The sequence below is a fragment of the Chenopodium album genome, chromosome 26 (genome assembly GCF_948465745.1).
Source record: "Chenopodium album chromosome 26, dcCheAlbu1.1, whole genome shotgun sequence".
NCBI classification, from domain to species: Eukaryota; Viridiplantae; Streptophyta; class Magnoliopsida; order Caryophyllales; family Amaranthaceae; genus Chenopodium; species Chenopodium album.
This window is the reverse complement of record NC_137859.1, coordinates 8,415,637-8,436,664: the sequence shown is the minus strand read 5'-3', so window position 1 is coordinate 8,436,664 and position 21,028 is coordinate 8,415,637. Positions and strand designations below refer to the sequence as shown.

Here is a 21,028-nt window from a genome sequence, read left to right as displayed (position 1 = left end):
TACTTTTTGGGTTTATCCTGATTCTTGAATAGTCTAGCCTCGAGCATTGTAGACTCGTCCGTCCAGTCTTTAAAGCCCAATAAATAAGTCTATTAATTACAGCCCAAATTGTCCTCCTAGATTACAAAATAGTCCAAGTAAATGTGATGCCATTATAGTGTTATACCACTTGCCCACTTCTCCATGCTAAGTCAATGCATGTACCATATAGCAACAAGCCAACAACCCTTATCTTGCCAATTGCCATAAAAGACTCTGCAAATACCAAATTCTCATGTGATCACGAATAATATTATTTAGCTGTCCCATGCTCCCATTTGAGTCCGGTAATAGGGTATATAAAGTAATCCTACGCTTTAAGCCTTTAACCATCGATTTAAACTTTTTATTGAGTTGTACTATAACACAATAAAAGCACAATATATAGGTTGTTGTTGTTGTTGTCCTTTTATTCGGTTGTATACACATATATACAACCGGGTGTATTTTCTACTGATACAAAACATATGTCCCTTAGAGGCAAAACAACAATACGTACTCTTTTACGTATCAAGCTGTTTTATATACTGGCATACAACATTAATCAACCTTGGAGCAACAAATGAAGCGTGGATTCCTTCTGAACATGGTAATCCGAAAGAGTTCTTCCATCTTCCAAATGCTTTCCGGCGTAGTTTAGGCTTTGTTGATCGGGTGGGATGCCTTCATTGTCTTGAATCTTGGCTTTCACGTACTCAATTGAATTGCATGATTCAACTTCTAGAGTTTTGGTTGGCCCACATACTGTTCTCAAGAAAATGGAACTATTTTAAGGAGATGTTGAAGATCGAATGTTGGACAAATAAAAGGATGATTTGGGTTTGGATTTATATTGGAGTGATTTTGTAAATTGATACGATTATTTGGGTTTGGAATAAGATTCTTGAAGGAGGAATTTTTGTGAGTGCGATTTGAGTACGTGGGGGTGCAGCTTTGATCGAATTGGATTCGATATGGTGTACAATATTTTTATATTATAGGGTTGGTCAATGGTGCTAAGTATGAGGTTCAGATTAGGTTATTCGGATTGAGTTAGATTAGAATTGTTGTATGTTCAACTTTAATTTGAGTATATTCTCGTATATGTTCTAGTTTCTACATATACACAATGTTGAATTGAATAAGGTGAATATGTACATGATTTATACTGTACAATATACATCCTCTGACCCCGTTCCCCTAATATTGTAACTTGAAGAGGGAAAGAGCATAGAGATAGAGAGGAATAAAGACAAGAACCCATGTAAGCTGATGAGTAAAAAGAAAGAGAAAAAAAAACATGTGCAAATAGGGTCGGAACATGTTGTAATATCAGTAAAACTTCTTAAAATGGTAATTGTTGCAATAATTGTGGAACAACAATAGTACATATGATTCAATTTATTCTAATGAACTTTAACTTTGTATATTGACTTTAGTCTACTGATTTAAATTAAAGCTGATTTAATTCTAATTGCGAGAGTGTGTCGTTTGATATCACAACAAAAGGTTGAAGACTATGTCAAATAAGCTAGAAAGATCTGATCGAGAAGCCATTAAGGTGCAATAGAGATTAAGGTGCATGGGGTGTCGGCTGACAAAGTGACACCCCTTTGGAAATATAAGCTACGGAAATAATAATTTTTTTCCTTTCTCCTAAAGTAGTCTACTTTGGAGGGTTTTATTTATTTATTTATTATTTATTATTTATTTATTTTTTTACTTTTGACAATGAACTAATGTAACTTTGGTACAACGATGATTAAAAATATTAATGCAATCAACATCAAACGATTAGTTTCCTTGTTCATAACACTGGGATGCATATTGGTTGTGCGTTTAACAATATGATTAGCATTCGAGTACTAGGCCACTTCTCTGATACATGCTAATAACCTAATGCCAACAACCATTAACATGGCATGAAAGGTTGTGGGCAACCGATCTTATAGATAAAAACTGGTTGAGAATCTCTCGTGTGATCACGAATTGAAGAAAACCAACTCCAACAAGTAGACCGAGATATTATTAAGCAGTCTTATCAAATACTCCGTATCAATGTGAATCAATTAAGAATCAACAGGTTGTATTTTCCACCATTCACATATTTGTAACTTTTTTTTTTTTTTTTTTGAAGGGGGGAGATTAAATTCATTAATAAAAAGCCATACGGCACTTACATAAGAGATCGTAATCGAACAATACAAAGACAACCGAACCAATTACAAGTTCGAAATAAAAGAAACTACAATTGCACGCGCAGAATGACTTTCTTAAGTACCCTTGGCTCATATAACGCTGTCCTATGCAGCCTCTTGCAAGGGGGTCTGGCAATATGATGTAATTTCTGACGAGAACCTTGATTGACTCAGAATCCCGTACTCCTCGACCTGAAATCAAAATTGGTGTCGTACACTTCACCATAGACAAGACAAACTCCGATTCAAACACGGATATCGGCATGGAAGCAAAACCCTTTAGCCCAAACCAACAGAAGATCAAACCGAAGCCCCATAGCCAAAAAACCCGGCTTAAATCCTGCACCAGAAGATCGGTACACCGATCTGCAAGCCCCAAATCACCCCAACACACCACACAAAAAGAAAAAATAATAAAACTAAAAAGCACACAACGACTTCTAAAAGGAAAACCAGAAAGAAAACTAAAACCTAAAACAAAAAACGAAACCCTAACATCCCACCCCGCCGCCAAACCGAGCCCAACCACCAACGCTTGGGAATGACCGACCCAGCCCACGAACCGCCGGAAAGAAACGCACGGACCACCGAGGCCCGCCTGAGAAGCCCGAACCCCACACGCCCCTGAGCCGCAGCAACGACAACCCTACAAAGGGACTTAGAACGGCCCTACACGAGGGACTCAGAGGGAGAAAACTCCCCCTCCCCGTTCTCGTAATCAACGTCGCGGCAACGGACAAGGGGGTAAGGCGTAGGCGCGGCGGGGAGGTGGTACAAAGAGACGACGGCAGGCCGGCCGCACGGTCGGAGAAGAACAACGGCGGCGGACGAAGAGGCGGTGCGGCGCAAAATGAAAGGCTGAAGAAACAAAAAATCATAACGGAAAAAGAAAGAAACAAGCTAAAGGGGTAGATCGGAGGCTCGCCGACGCTGTGGCGTGGGCGGTGAGCCACACGCCCGCCGGCGAGCCTCATAGCCGGAGAATAAAGAAGGGGGGCGGCGGTTTATGGGAGAGGGAGAGAGAGAGGATTTTTAGAGAGAGAAAGGGTTTTTTTTTTACATATTTGTAACTAAGATATCAAATAATGTACTTTCTCTGTCTTTTTTACTTGACTTGTTTCTTTTAACATGTTTGTTAAAAACTTTAACGATCAATAATTTTAATTCTTCATAAGTAAAAATTATAAAATTTATAAGTTATGTTTTTCCTTATATATATTAGTCACAAAAGGAAGTCAAAGGAGGAGTGGTGAATAATGTAAAAGTCAAAACAGGTCAAATAAATTAGAATGAAGGAAGTAGTTGTTTAAAAGAAGTTAAAGAAGGAATTAATAAGTCGTGTTCAATATTAAATTTTGAATTATGTTCATCTTATTTATGAATGCGGTTCCAACATAAACATTCTATCTAAGATTCTATGTCATTACCACATTATTGTCAATATGCCGGCTGTCATCTTATACATACATGCCATCTTTTTCAAACAATATTAACTATATGTCGCCTCTCATAAAAATTAAAAAAATAAAAATAAAAAAACAACTATGTGGCCTATCTTCATTGTCATGATTGATTATCAAGATATTTGCTAGTGTTTACGTGAATTTGGTACCACGCAAGTTAGTCAAATATTCTAGAATTTGCTAAAATAATAAAATAATGAGTTAGTGTTATCATGGTGATTATTTGCCATCACTTTTCATTTCATGTATGTTACAGTAATGTGTAATTTCAATTATTTGTGTCTTCAATTGTCAAGACGTGAAATTTATAAACACTTGATTTATAAAAGCATAAATTAAAACAAATTTAAGAAGACCTCATATGATTATATATTTACTCAAATATTTATACAAATTTTTAATGAATATAGTGAAAAAGTTAAATTATTACAATTAAAATACTAAAGAAGTATCTTTAGTTTCATTTTAATAAAACTTTGGTAGTTATATAATGGCAAAAGTTAATGCATGCCCCAAAGGCGTTATATATAATGACTAAAAATAGAAATATTAAATAAATAAAAAAAATTAACACATCGATCGACACGTGATTTTAACATACATTCCAAAATCTACATCATTTTATGAAATATTTTTAGTAATTATCTAATTTTTAATTTGGGGACACTGGCTCGTTAGCAAGATCCATATATGATGTATTGAGCTCACCTTTCTATAAACTATAGGCAAGGACCGACCAATTAGCAAAGGTTAAATTTGAAGAAAAATTTTCATGTAGATAAGGTCTAATCATTCTAGTATAATAATGATTAATATAATTATTATAATAATATAATATATTGGTGATGGAGATTGAAGAACCATCTTGCCAATAATTCCTATAAATAATTTCAAATTTAATAAAGAAAAATAAACTTGTAAACATGGTTATGGCTCTTATACAATTCCTAGAGAAACTCCCAATCAATAATGCCCTCTCTTTATTCCTCTTCTTAAGCTTCTTAATCATCCTCTTTAAATGTTTATATTTAACTAATTATAATCATGCTAATAACAAATTAAACAAACCACCCTCCCCACCAAAACTCCCTATCCTAGGAAACTTGCACCAACTTGGTAAACTACCTCATCACTCCTTAAGATCCTTATCACAACAATATGGAGACCTCATGCTCCTTCACATCGGTAGCAAGCCGACACTCGTGGCGTCTTCGGCCGGTACAGCCAGGGAGATAATGAAGACTCATGACATTATATTTGCAAATAGGCCAAGTTTAAAAGTTGCTAGAAAAATCATGTATGATGGTAAGGGTATCGCCTTTGCTAACTATGGAGAGTATTGGAGGCAGATGAAGAGTATATGTGTGCTTAATATGCTTAGTAACACGAAAGTACGGTCTTTTCGACGTGTTAGGGAGGAAGAGGCTCAAGTAATGGTAGAAAAGATTAAAAGTATGAGTAGTATGTTACAAGAAGTGAACTTAAGTGATGTGTTAGTATGTTTAACTAATGATGTGATATGCAGGGTAGCTTTTGGAAGGAAATATACAGGGGAAAAAGGTTGTGCAAATATTAAGGAGTTGTTAAGTGATTTTTCTGAGGCATTAGGGACATTTTGTATGGAAGATTTCGTGCCGTGGTTGAGTTGGATTGATTGTTTGAGGGGTTTAAATCGTAAGGCAGATAAAGTTGCATTTGTTCTTGATGAATTTATCGAAAAGATCGTGCAAGAACACATAGATCGACGCAATTTAAAGACAGAATGTGTTAATGAAGGTGATAAAGAAGAGAAATTGCAGGATTTTGTTGATATTTCGCTTGAGATTCAAAGGGAGAATTCAACTGTTCTTCCTAAAGAGAGTGTTAAAGCTATTCTAATGGTAAGATTACTAGTTCTGTTTCCGTATTTTGGTTATTAAAAAAAAAAAAGCGCGTTATTAATGATTGTTTAGTTGGCCAAGTAAAATTTTATTTACATATATACAATTTTAAACATTTTAGGTACTCATATATTGTACATAAGTACATGCAGTTTCAACTTTCAAGATTAAACTTTTGGTACAACTTGAGAAAATAGACTCATACAAGTCATAAGGATATAGAAACTCATGATAAATATAATGGCACAATAGTTTTTGTAAATTTATTAGCGTATATTAAGAAAATTACAGAGGTCTTAAATAAGGACCTTTTGCTAAAATGGCTATTTAACCAAAATCATGAATCAAAATAACTACTTTCAAACCATAAGTTCAATTTCAAACCATTTATGTAAAAATGTCATTCATCTGATGTATTGCAGGATATGCTTTCTGCGGCAACAGACACAACATACACGCTGCTAGAATGGGCAATGGCGGAGCTACTAAAGCATCCTCGAGCAATGAAAGTGCTGCAAGACGAAGTCAGGGGATGTATCAGTACTAGTGGCAAAAAAGGAGTCGACGAGGATGAAGTGAAGAGCATGAAGTACTTAAAAGCCGTAATCAAAGAGACACTAAGGCTACATCCTCCACTTCCTCTGCTTGTGTTTCGCGAATCATCTCAAGATGTTAAGGTCAATGGTTATGACATTGCAGCCGGGACACAGGTCATTGTCAATGCTTGGACAATCCAAAGAGACTCGGCTTCTTGGGATGATGCTGAGGAGTTTCTTCCCGAGAGGTTCTTGAATTCTTCAGTAGACTTCAGAGGGCAAGACTTCGAATTCATCCCGTTTGGTGCAGGTAGACGAAGCTGTCCTGGGATTTCGTTTGGAATTGTTGATGCAGAGCTTGTACTAGCAACTCTTGCTTACGAGTTCGATTGGAAGTTGCGTGAAGGCCATGCCTTTAACTTGGTTGAGGGTAAGGGTGTTACAATCCGCAAGCGCGATCCTATTGTTGTCATTCCAATTCCTTATTCAAACAAGTATTAACATACAATTATTAGGCTCAAATTGCTCAATAATAGAGCCAAGATATCAAATTTATCTTTCCCTATATACATTAAGTCAATTTCATAAGACCTTAATAATATGGTAATTAAGTTATTACATAATCAACTACTACTTGATTGACTTTTCTTTACAAACACGATGCAGGAGATTGAATGTGCTAGTGTTAGATTAGTGAAGGACTGAAGGTGTCTTTTTGAATTTGATAAAATCAGCATTTTGCATGTCTAGATTTATAATTTTATTTTTTTTACCGCTAAGCCAAAATAGCTATGTCATATTTATGCCACAAAGGTCATTTATCGCTAAGCCACAATAGCTATATCATAATTATGGCTTTATGCCACAACAATGAGTATATATTGATTAATTTTAGGCCTCAAAATATATTGGGCCTTGAGCGATTGCGCACGCATATGTTAAGGGCCGGGCCTGGTTAGAGTGAATTAGATGAAAAGTACAAACAGTCAAAACGTTTCATTTATTTAAACACGAATGGAATAATAAAAGTAACATTGATTAAAAGAAAAAACAAAAAGAAGACGACAAATGCGATCATGTTTCACGAGATTGTAGTAGAAGCTGTAGGACATGGACAGAGGCATAATTAATGCAAGTACGTACGTCAAATACCGGTGTATGGTGTAGGATCTTTAGAATATAGGTAGGTGATGGGGCTCTATAAAAAAAGGAATCCTCCTTCATTATGAGATGTACACAAAACCTTAATTATAAGCAACAATCCATCAACTTTACACATTTAGAAAAAGAAAAATGAAAAAATGGATAATAATTACAATGTTGGTCTCCATATTGTTAATGGTGGCTAACGCTACTAGCGTGGCCGGCCGCCTCCATGCTGAATACTCCGATGACAAGCGACTCGCAATATCGAACATCTTGCTCGAAGGTGCTGGAGTAGTTGTTGATGATAAGCTAAATTGCTTAAAAACAAACCAAAAGTGCAGCTCCGACAACGATCAATGTTGCCCTGGCAACGAGTGCGTACCACATCCTACAAAGTGTCCATGGTGCATGGAATATACATGCACATGGTGCCCAACCCCTGGATATCAATGTGGTTTATTTAGCCCGTGTTGCCCCGGCTACACATGCACCGGAAATTTTAAAGGTCAGTGCGTCAAAGCATAAAAGATACCGCCCCCATGGATTTGGATTCGGATGTGCACGGCCGTTCCATACGTGTTTTAATGTGTGATGGTGGATTGTCTTTGTTTATACTTCCTCCGTTTTTGTTTATTTGTTTTCGTATTTTATTTTTAAGGAGTTTATATGTTTTTGTATGGTTTGCTTATATTGTGCTTTGTGCTAGCTATTTGTTTAAGTACCAACTATTTTCTAATTAAATAAATAATGGCCGTGTTTTATTATTTGTCTATCCTATTATTTATTTTTTTTAAATTTTGTCTAAACATATTTATTAGGGTTTATTCTGATTGACTGAACTGAGCTGAGCTAAGCTGAAGTGAATATTTTATGAGAGAAGGAAATTAAGAACTGAACTGAATTGAACTTATTGGAAATGAAAAAAAGTGAACAGGACTGAAAATAATCTAAAGACTAAAGAGAACATGCCCTAAATGATTTCCACTTTGTCCTGTATCTTTGCTCAATGACGATGAATGTACGCCTATTTTTAAAATCAAGTATTCCATATAAGAATTCTTAATTAAGCATGACCAGACCATCCTCAAAATTAAAATATAATTTAGAAGAATCAAACTCCAATAAAGATATCTGATCGATGAAGAGTTTTTTTTTTCCCAAGTTTAGAGCAAGGTGTTTTATTGAATGATATTGACTATTGAGTACAGTTCTTAACTCGATTGAAATCAAGTCAAAAGTATTTAGTTTAGTCATCTTAAAGAATAAATTAAATCACTTAAATATGTCCAAATATCACATCAATTTCTTGCATTTATAAAGACTTTTTGCATCATCTAACAGACTAACACCAATAAAACCCAAATATGGCATAAATCATATTTTTCCCCATCAATTATATTTTAGGAAAAATAGATGTTTATAATCCCAACTCTTATTCCATTTTTTTTTAATGAACTCAACTTTGGATTATTTTGAAATAATCGCAACTTTAGGCAGTTGTTTTCTTTCTTAAATCCCAAAGACCGGTTAAATCAATAATTGTTTCGTACAGGCGGGTGTACCATCCACAGATTACACCCACCAGAAGAACATTACCCTATGAATAAAAGAATATTACCAATAAATAAAAGAACATTACGTATAAAATAAAAGAATATTACCTATTAGGCTATTACTAAAGAACATAATGACATTACAAAAAGAATGTGATAAAAACTTTATTAAAATTTCATGAAAAATTACACATTAACAGAAAAAAATCGTTACCAAAAATATCCTTTTCCCAAAAACAGTTTTCTCTATCCAAAAATTCATTTTTCCATTATAATTTTAGTTTAACTCTCTAAAATTATTTTCAACTAAATATAATTCAAGATTTAATTTTCAACTATATATAACATATACTTCGATTGGTGTTTCACTCGATTCACCATTTGGGCTAATCCAGATTAAGGATCAGTTTTGGGTGGTTAGGTTCCAGTTCCCTCCTAATTGTTGTTGCGGGAAATCGAACACAAGTCCTCCCTATCAAGTATGTAGTCCCAATCACCAATACACTAACATCCAATTGATTATATAACATATATTAAAAGAACATAAGTTAAAATGTCAAGAATACATAATTCATACCTAAAGAACACATTGATCAAACACAAAGAACATACGATAATAAAAATAAAATAAATTAATATGATATATGATTATAAAAAAAATTAGAATTTGTGCATCACTCGTCACCACAAAGAATATATGACCCAAATTCAAAGAACATAATTTGTATTATTGAAACCCAAAAAAACATGTTTAATCAACATATATATTATGGTATGTTATTTGTATAAAAGAACAAACTATAAAGAACATATTATCAAACATATATAGGTATGTTCTTTGTCAAATATAAGGATGTTCTTTATCAAACAACAATACAGTATGTTTTTTCCACCTTTTGGGTGAACCATGGTCATGGTGCACCCTAATGCACTCTCTCATTTTCACAGTTGAATGGATATATATATATTTTTTTTAATGACACATATTGCAAGTTAATTGGTTTAAAAAAAATTTAATATATAAAAAAAATTTCACCCAGCCAAACCCCCCTACCCCCCAAACAAACCGGCCACTTGCCAGCATAACCTCCGTCCCGTTGGCCCGCTGCCCCTCCCCCGCCACCGCCCTTGGCATCTCCCCTCCTGGTTGATCGATTCCCTTTAAACCACCACCCCCCCTCTTCAGAAGCCCCACGCAACCACCCAGAAAACCCTTCCACTCCGAAAACCAATATCTTTCTAATCTATACTCCCTCTGTCCTTTTATTAGAGTCTCATTTCTCCTTATTGTGTGAGTAATAAATATAAGAAATGAGACTCTAATAAAAGGATTGGAGGAGTATTTAACATTAAGTAAATATAGATTAAAAAATATTATTGAACATATCTAGTAACTTTATAGGATATTATGATTGAACATATGTAGTTTGATTCTACCAAAGATCATAAGTAATAGGATTGTGAAACAAGTTAAATAAAGTATGCCTTAAGGGTCAAATTTGTACATTGATGAACATAGTGTTTTTTTTAGGAGAATGAACATGCTTTAGTTGAATGAACAAAACTAGAGGAAGTAGTAAATACAAAGTACTCCCTCCGTCCCATAATTACAGGCAAATATACTATTTGGTGTCCTAAAATATTCCTCCTATTATTAAAAATAACACCCAATCATTACTTACTTTTTGCCTTTTCCATACAAATTACACACATACCTAAAAAATCATTACTTACTTTTTCACTTTTTCATACAAATACACACATACCTAAAAAATCATTACCTACTTTTTAATTTTTCCATACAATATTCTCTACTTTTTATCAACATTTTTCACTTTTTAGTTTTTCCATACAATATTCCTCTACTTTTTCCATCCTCCTTAAAAACCATATTTTTTAGAGTTATTTATCTGTAATTATGGGACGGAGGGAGTACTACGTATATCAGAGACAAAATTAGAAGTAGTAGAAGTGTAATTTTACTCGGGTAGAATGGTAGATAAATGATTTATTACAAGAAAAAGATACTCTGGTAGATATGCGAATTAGTACAAGAAGAAAGTAATCTCATTGTGACAAGACGAGTTCATCACCAACTCCACCAAACTTGATTGGAAACTTGGTGAAACAAATGGGAATGTGGGCCATAGACAGAGGCATAATATATGGACATACGTCAAATACGTTTGTGTGTGTATGGTGTATCTTTAAGTTGATCACGTGCTTGTCATTCGAAGAGTCGATGTCACCTTTTTTTTTATACTTTCTTTTTTTGGAAACAAAAAAGTAAGAGGGATTTTGTGCGTGGCTAATCATATCGTGTAGCCAGAGTTACTTAAGTTACTCGTTTTAAGTAATTTTTGATTGATTAATCCCTGATCGAACCCCTTGAGTAACCCCAAATCGAGTAACCCTTGACTGAACCTAGTAACCCCTGGCCGAGTAATCTCTGACCGAAGCCCTCAAGTGACCCTTGATCGAGTAACCCCTGACTAAACCTCTCAAATAACAACTAACCGAACTCTTTAAGTAACCCCTAACCGAATAACTCGAGTAATCAGATCATACATATAAAAATTTACCAAAAAGTAATTTGTCAGCTATCACTAAGTTAGTCAGTTGCATTCTAATCTTTTCAGCTAGCCTTTACTTTCCTTTTGGCCAGTTACAACTTACAAGGCTGTGATTCAACCTAATTTTCTCCAGTAGAGACAAGGAAATTAAACAAATAAATATACTTCATCTGAGTTTTAATAAATACTTCCTTCGTTTTTAAAAACTTGCTCCACTTTTTATTTACGGCTATTTTTAAATACTTGTTCCATTTTCTTATTTGGAAAGTTTTTATAATATTTAATTAATTTCTCTTACCTAGTGGACCCAATATACATTCCCTCTCCTCCAATTCTCTCCACTACTTTTGATTTCTACGAAGTACAATTTTTTATTCTTCCACCAACCCTACTACTTCCATATTTTATTACTTTCTCCAATTTCTTCTAAAACTCCGCCCATAAAAAAATGGATCGGAGCAAGTATTTAAAAACGGAGGGAGTAGTAGTAGTACAGAATTTGTTATGATTTATGTATATATACCTTTGTAACACGCTAGCTTTTAAACAAAGTATTATTAACCCCAACCCCCTGCTAACTTATTTTGATAACTTGCTCGTGCTAATGTACGAGATACTGTTATTAGTAAGGGGAATTGGTGAAATATAAATCAGCCCGTCCGGGGGCGAGGGCCAAACTCCACTTCGCTCTGCCTTGAGTGCGGCTGACCATATCGTGTGATCGCTTGTAAATAAACATAGTAACCCCTAAAACATTAACTGGGTAACTCCTGTAACACTGACCGAGTAGCTCATATAACGTTAACAAAGTAACCACTATAATACTAACGAAGTAACCCATGAACACTGACCGAATAACCCCTATTACATTAACAAAGTAACCCTTATTATGAGCAACATTCAAGAACCTGTGAATATTAATTTGATTTCCTAAATATAATTAATTAAATATGAATAGATGCAATGTATGAGATGTTGTTAAATAGGTTTATTCAAAGTATATTCTTTTAAAGTTTTAGATGGAGTGTTTAGAATTGGATGAGATTTTGATTTTGTTTGGATGATGTTGATGATATTTTGAGAAGTAATTTTTATTTTTATATTTTGTTTCCAACTACTCATAGTTTCTCTCTTTACAATAGAAGGCTAGAGTGTAGGTTTCATTGTACTCTTCGATTTCATTTCACGGTGTTTCTAAATTCACCCCACCCGTGTAGTTATTCTCTTATATGTATATATAATGAAAAGTAATAAATAAAACATAATTATCAACTCTAAGAATGGTAAAGTTCATTATTTATACACAAATATGACAATATGATAGAAACAATACATATTCCGTAAATTATCATTATGAATCAACCCGGCCTAAAACCAATAAAAGTTTGTGTAAAGATTATGAAACCCTACCAAATATTGAATTCATACCCAAAAACACTGTACACCTTTGAACTTTTAATTACTAGTTAGAACATGATATGACATTACTAATTGTTTTTCCACCTCCTTGATTAAGCCATGGGGTAGATACATTGTTACCAATGACCTCATATCGAATTGCACTTGCATCAATAGATCCCTATTCCCTGTACACCGAATGAAAATTCTCTATTGATTGTTTAGGGACGTTAAAGAAGTATTGTACTCTTAGATTAAATAATTGCGCCAACATCTAAATTTTCTAAATTATCTAGAAGAAGGCAACATTGAACATAGTGCGTGCTGCACTGCTACTTGGCTATAATTTGAATTTTGTGTGTGTGTGATTGGATGGCATATTGGCATTGATCACTTGAAAGTTTACTCAACTATCTGAAAGGATTGCGTGGCGAACTAGAGAATAATCTCTATGTGACGAATGTCAACTATCTTAGTTATAAAAAAAAAAAAAAAAATTATGTATCATCAAGGATTATTGGTCTAGATTTCGGGTTGAACCCAAATAGCTTAGGTGCATTAGCAAAATTAAGAATGGTCTAAAACGTAGTTGGTAATCCCTCCTTGTCACAAGTACACCGAGCTCTGGCAACCCTATGACTAGAGGTGTCAAAACCACACCTAACCTGGCCGACCCGATCTGAAAAAAAATTCGATTCAGGTTTGGTTTTACGTGGACACGTGGACATATTTATTTAGCATGACTCAATTTTAAAAATTGACTTGATCCGACCCGATCTCATCAGACCCGATTCGATCATTTGAATTGACACCTCTACTTATGAATACATACTTGTTGCTTGTTGGGACCTAATTCTTTTGGCGGTTACTTTTATGACTTTTGATTGCACTTTTGAATGATTATTATAATTTCTCTATTTACACAGTGCAACCAAACGTGTTTTCTGATGTCCTAGAACGAGTATTTCACTTGAAACTTGATACACGCTCTTGGCTCTCCTAATCATATGCTTCTACTTTACTTTACTCTAAATTTTTTATAGAGTATAAAACACATTTCTGGTCCTTAACCATTAGCTTAATCTTTTGGTTGAATTGGTCCTTCAATAGTGTGACACAAAAGTTACGGGTTCAAATCTCATCATCTCCACCCTTTGAACCGTTGCTATGACATTTGACCTCAACCATTGTACTCTGCCTCCGTCTAATAGCTAGGAATTGTTGTATTTGATCAATTTTTGTCATAGCTTTTTGGTTTATATGAGACAATTTTAGTGAAACTAAGTCAATATGCAACCTAGACCGTACCATTGATGATCTAAATTCAATCGATTGTGTCATCTCTATAATTGGGTAATGTCAATATGGTTTTAGAGGAAAATTAAAATAGTGTAATTTCAATTTCTAGTGTCTGTTTAGTATTATATATTGATTGATTGATTAATCAATATCAGTAATAATGAATGACATGCGAAATTAGATGTTTTGGTCAAAACCTATGAATTTATATTAACTACTTTATTAAAAACCTTTCAAGATCACAAGAGATATACAACGCAATTAATTGTGATGACTACATGGCCAGTGGCAGTTAGTGATTTACACACAACCTTTAATCTAACGATATAAATATTAACCGCAATTATTATTCTTGCCTATAGTGGTTAATATACACTTTTAAAATACTTAAATTATTCACAAAGTTTTATATGCATGTGGCTGGTCACATTGTGTGGCCGGGGTTAGGTTACTTATTCAGAGGCTATTTATTTTGGGGTTACTTATTAAGGGGTTTCTCGGTCGGTCATGGATTAATTACTCTCACATAAAATGCACTTACTGACTGAATAACCCCATAATAAATAACCCTTGACTAACTCAGTAACACATGAATAAGTAACCCCAACAAAAACGCGCTAATTGGCTGAGTAACCCTAAAATAAATAACCCTTGACCGATTGAGTAATTCCTAAATAAGTAACATCGGCCACATAGTGTGATCAGCCACACGGCGTCGTCAGCCACATAAAAAAAGCACCTTAAATTTTTTAGTTACTACCTCCAATTTTATTTTTTGCAACTTGTGAATATTTTATATCTCATAACTAATACCTCGAAATTCGTTGCAAATAATAAAAATCAAAGGTAGTAATAAGAATAAAAAAAACGATACCAAATTAAATTTTTTTACAATACTCATTTGTCTAATTTTGACTTCCATTGTATACCTATAAGAAGAAAAAAAAAATATACTTCCTCCATTTATTTTTAGTTAACACGTTTTTTTAGTCACGTTTGTGAATGCACAAATTAAATCATTAAGAAAATTACAGCAGTAAAGTATAAGAAAATTACAACAGTAACATTTGTAAATGCCAAAAAAAGATACGTACTGTAGTAGATGAATGAATAACAAGGAGAAAAAGACAAATGCGATCATGTTTCACGAGTCTGTAACACTGTATATACATGATCGATTGTAGATTTGTAGGACATATTCAAACAAATACGGCCAACAAATACTCGTATTCAGATAAATAAATCGTTGCTTGTCATTCGACGAGTCGATGTCAGTATGTCACCTTTTTAGCACTTTTAATAAGGGCTTTAATCCTTTACTTTACTGCTCATCATTTGTATTTAGTGAAACGTTTATCTCCTTTCAACAAAAGCGAAACGTTTATCTTGTAATGGGGTGGCCTACACGCGCATAAGGGCTTGCTCTTGCGTAGAAGTTAGGGCCTGTTCTCTTACGTTGAAATTCAGTTCAGTTCAATTCAGTTCAGCTGAGTTCAGTTCAGTTCAGTTCAATTCAGTTCAGTTCAGTTCAGTTCAGCTCCTAATTTCCTTCTCTTATAAAATATTCATTTCAGTTCAATTCAGTTCAGTTCAGTTCAGTTCAGCTGAGTTCAGTTCAGTTCAGTTCAGCTGAGTTCAGTTCAGTTCAGTTCAATTCAGTTCAGTTCAGCTGAGTTCAGTCAATGAGAACAGGCCCTTATATTGGCTTGTATATGGGTCTGTTCACTTCAGCTTAGTTTTAGTTCAGTTCAGTTTAATTCAATTCAGTTTAGTTTCTAATTTTCTTCTCTCATGAAATATTCATTTAAGCTCTATTCAGTTCAATTTAGCTTAATTTATTACATGTGAACAGGTCCTACGTGTTTACACCTAGGGTTTGGGACTTCGGGTGGTATTAAAATCTTTGATGACAATTATTTTTTAAAGCCCTCTAAAGTTTGACAGTATTATTTTATTATCAAACAATATTTAACTTTGACTAAACTGAGTTGCATCCCTTCATATTATATTATTATCCCTTCATATATTAAGGGGCAATTGTTAGTTTAGAACTCTTAATTGATTTTCATGTTTCAATAAATAATACTTTGTATAATATTTTTAGTGTAGTGTTCTTCAGATGATCTTTTTGTGAGCTTAGGTCATACGATGTAATAATATATATGCAAAAATGTTTCACCTAAAAACTTAATGATGTAAGTTCTTTAATGTGTTGTGACCATCTAATATCTATATCAAATATTAAAGCAACAACCAGTTAGTTATATTTTTCTTCTTAAATTTCTTCATTTCCCCTCCCATAATTAATACCAACCTTTTTTTTTCTTTTTTTTTTTTCTATTATCGATTTCCCTTGATTTTAGGAATCTTAAGTTCTTTATAACTCTTAATATATAACATTTACTGAAATATCACTATTTAATATATACTAGGGATTCTTACGCGTGCGATGCGCGCAGATGGCTAGCCTTTTAAGGAGAATTATTATTGGTGGTTTTTATGTCTTATGCATATTTGCATGGTATTTTATTATATCTATTTGCATAGTAATTTTTTAAGTACTTATTGATAAGACGAGTAACATAAATTAAACAAGTCATCATATAATTATATATATTTTAAAAAATAGAGAGTCTAAAAAATGCTTTGAATATTGAAATAAACACAAATAATTAATCAATTTTGGTGATTCAAGAGATAATTTTAAGGCTTTTGAATTCAATTGGGGTAAATATGTAAATGGAGAGTCTAAAAAATGCTTTGAATATTGAAATAACACAACTAATTAATCAATTTAATTGGGTGATTCAAGAGACAATATTAAGGCTTTTAAATTCAATGGGGGGTAAATATGTAAAAGAACATTTTTAGGGATATTAATGTCCATCCACTATTCATAAGAGTATTCTCCCACTTTTTATAAGGTAGGGATGAATCTCATTCAAAACTCTTTTTTTTTTTTTTTTTTTTTTTTTTTTTGAGGATAAGAGGCAAATTTATTAGCTTAAGTTAAAGTTTGTTGGCATCCCATTGGGTTGCCCAAAAGTACAGCATGGGGGTCATGGCCCCTAGGATGATGATTAGTACAGTTTGCATGATCCAGTTCTAAGTTTTTTATACATACAAAAGGAGGAGCTAACAAATTACAAACATGATTCATGGTATTCAACCTTCCTCTAGCATCCTTTGCCAGGACATCTGCCACGCTGTTCTTGCCTCTTTCTCCATAGTAGAGCTTGACCTCAGGTAGTTCCTGCAGCAGCAGCCTGCAAGCATTTAGCTTTGGGGTTAGCATATAGTCCCTGCAATTATGTATGTCCTGCACTATAAACTTGCAATCAGACTCAACAATGCAGTGATTCCATCCCTGCTCCTTTATCCATGAAAGGGCCAGGAATATGGCTTGGATTTCAGCCTCACTTGCTGATGCAGAATAGCCTTTCCATTGAAAACCTTGTTTCCATGAGCCATTCTCATCCCTGCACACCCAGATTCTTTGGAAGAGGGATTGAAAGCTGCATCCACATTAACTTTTAAGAATTGAGGAGGGGGAGGAGACCAGAGGCATTGAGTGTGCTCTTTTCTAACTGTCTGGCTTGTTGAGAAAAACCATTTAGTAGCAGCCCACAAGCTCTGGTTAATAGACTTTTTTGCAGGGATATTTTGTTTAGAGAAGAGCCAACAATTTCTTCTTTTCCAAATATGCCAGATGCAGAAGCAGAAGATGATATTCCAGGGGATGTGATTATGAGAAGGCTGTTTGTTTTTGAGATTTTTGAAGAGCCAATTTTGGAAAGAGTCATGATGAGTTTTACTGAAACCTGAGGGAGGGTTCAGCAGGTTCTAGAATTCAGATGCTCTGTTACATTCCAAGAAAATATGATCAGAAGATTCAGTCAGAGAAGGGCAGAAAGTGCAGGAGCTTGAGGAAACTATTTTTCTTTGATGGAGATTTTTTGCTGTTGGGATCCTATCCCAAGCCACTTGCCAAATGAACATTTTGATTTTTGGATAGGTGTTTGAGTTCCAGATTAGGTTCCAATCCTTGTCAGCTATACAATGATTTGATATATTTGCTCTGGATTCACAAAGGAACTGAGTGGCTTTCTTACTGTCAAACCTACCCCTTTTTGACCAATTAGAGAAGTTATAGTCTGAAGATTCTGTTAACTGGGTGCACTGAATTCTATGGAAAATATCATCTGGAATCTCAAAGTTGATTGCATCCTCTAAATCAGGTTTAGAGTGAAGGGGGAGGATTGCTAGAGTTGTTGTTTCAGATCTTTTAGGTAGAGGACCTATCAAAAGAGCTCTCAAACTCTCAGATTGGAGCCAATTGTCACTCCAGAATTGAATAATCTCACCATTCCCCACCTCCCAGCTTAAGCTATGTTTGAAAAGGTCCCATCCCTTCCCAACTGCATTCCAAATATGGGAACCTTTATTAAAAGGGGTTGGGGATTGTTTATTTTTCACATATTTTTCAAAGAGAATCCTTCCAGCCCAATTTGATTTGGTGTCTATCATCCAACACAGCCTAGCAAGCCCCAGTAAGTTTACTTCAGAATTTGACAAAAGTCCCAGCCCACCCTTATCTTTCTCTCTGCAAATGTTACTCCATGAAATCCAAGAAGTCTTTCTGTTTCCAGTGCTCCTCCCCCAAAGAAACTTGGAACAAATTGAGTCCAGCTTGGAGAGAATGAATTTAGGCAGTCTAATGCAAGACATGATATATCTAGGAATGGATAGCATAGTGGATTGGAGAAGAGTCAATTTCCCCCCCCCCCCCTGGAAAGAGAGTTTGCCTTCCAAGAAGACAGCTTCTTCCCCATCTTATCAATTAAGGAAGAGAGTTGTCTCCTGTTTGGCCTTTTCTCAGTTAAGGGGAAACCCAAGTAGGTTCCAAGATCATTTGCCTTACAAACATTTAGCACTTGTTCAAATTCATCAATGATGGAAGTGGTGGTGTTTTTGGAAAAGTAGATCTGGCTTTTGGATTCATTTATTTTTTGTCCTGAGATTGAGCAGAAATGATTGAGAGTGTATGAGACTGTGGTAAGGGTCTTTCTGTCTGCCACTCCAAATAACAGGACATCATAAGCAAATAATAGGTGGGAGATATCAGTAGAACCCCCCCTAAATCTGAAAGGTTTCCACTCTTTTGTGTGGCATTTCTCATGGATTTTTCTTGAGAGGTATTCAAGGCAGATGATAAATAAATAAGGTGATAAGGGATCCCCCTGCTTAATACCTCTAGAAGGCCTAAATTCCTCAGAGAGTTTGCCATTTATGAGTAACTGGGCAGAAGAAGGTGATATGCAGGACATGATCAAGGAGATGGTAGGATTGGAAAAATTGAAAAAATGCAGGCAGTGACTGATAAAGGCCCACTCAAGTCTGTCATAGGCCTTCTCTAGGTCCAATTTGAGGGCAAAAAGGCCTCTTGAGCCTTTTTTCTTTGACATTAAATGAAGGATTTCAGAAGCTATTATATAGTTGACCTCAGTCCCCCTTCCCTTCAAGAAACTATTTTGATTTGGTGAAATGATGGAGAGAAAGTGAGGTCTTATTCTATTGACTAGGATCTTAGAAATTATTTTGTAGGAGGTATTTACAAGGCTTATGGGTCTGAAGCTACTGATAAGGGAGGGTGAGAGAGTTTTTGGGATGAGGCAGATGACAGTTTTGTTAATGGCTTCAGGTATTTGTTTGTCAGAGAAAACCTGTTGGACAAAAGAGAGGTAGTCCTTGTGAATGCAGTCCCAAGTAGCTTGGAAGAAGGAGGCATGAAAACCATCTAACCCAGGGGCTTTATTTGGTGCAATTGAAAAAAGAGCATCTTTGACTTCAGGCAACAAGGGGATGGTTGAGCAGTCAAAAGAGTTAGAAGAAAGGCAAGTGACAGGTTCAGCTATAGGCTCAGAAGTGAAGAGATTTTTAAAATGATCCAAGATGTGAGAATGAATCAACATAGGGTCTTCTATCCATTCCCCTACACTATTTTTTAAGGCCAAAATTTTGTTCCTTTTCCCCCTAATAATTGCAGCAGCATGGAAAAAGGAGGTGTTTCTGTCACCATGAATCAACCAATCAGACCTGGCTCTAGTAGCCCAAAAAATTTCTTCTTGATCAAGGATAGAATTGAGTTGGTTTTGAAGATCTTGTTCCAGGTCAAGCAGGTGAGTGAGATTTGGGTTTCTTTGGAATGCAAGTTGGGCTCCATTTATTCTAGCAGAGAGTCTTTTTTTTGTGGAAGAATTATTTGTGAACAGGTTATCAGCCCAGGGCTGGAGGTCCTTTGAAAGATTGTTGATTTTTCGTGGGAAGGTATGATGGTAGGAATTCCATTTTTGTTTTACAAAAGGGATGAAGTCCAGGTCAGTAAGCCAGAATGGTTCAAATCTGAAGGGTTTGATGCCAGGGAATGGTTTTCTCCTTTCCAGGTGTAGGATCAAAGGGTTATGATCAGGAGACATCCTAGGAAGGTTTGTCACACAATTATAAGGGAAGAGCTGGATTCACTCACTACTTGCCAAGAATCTGTCAAGCCTTTCTAAAATTGGATTTTTTTTTTTCTGTTTGTTAAACCATGTAAATTTATGGCCTATGAAACCTAAATCAATTAAATTACAGTTTGCGATGGTCTCATTAAAGGCTCTCATCTGGTGTAAAGGGTGACTATTCCCTCCCCACTTCTCATGAGCAAAACAAATTTCATTAAAATCCCCACAAACTAGCCAAGGCATATCCATACTATTGCTTAGCAGTTCTAAATTATTCCACATTTCTAGTCTACCAGCATAAGAAGTAGATGCATACAAAGCAGAAAGAATTTTTTTTTTTGAGGAGGATACCTGCACTACAGTGTGAATAGCGCGAGGCTCTTTGCTGACTACAGAGAGAGTGTGATAGCCCGAGTTCCACAAGATCAGAATTCTCCCCGAATAGCCAATAGGGTCAACCA

The 21,028-nt window shown here is 35.0% G+C and overlaps 1 pseudogene across 1 annotated transcript; it reads left to right on the top strand.

The window, feature by feature from the left end:
* Window positions 1–4,602: 4,602 nt before the first annotated feature.
* Window positions 4,603–6,596, top strand: LOC145618358 (cytochrome P450 71A22 pseudogene; annotated as a pseudogene). Its single transcript, XR_014107904.1, has 2 exons — window positions 4,603–5,559; window positions 5,982–6,596. The product of XR_014107904.1 is annotated as a cytochrome P450 71A22 pseudogene (transcript).
* The last annotated feature ends 14,432 nt before the right edge of the window (window positions 6,597–21,028 follow it).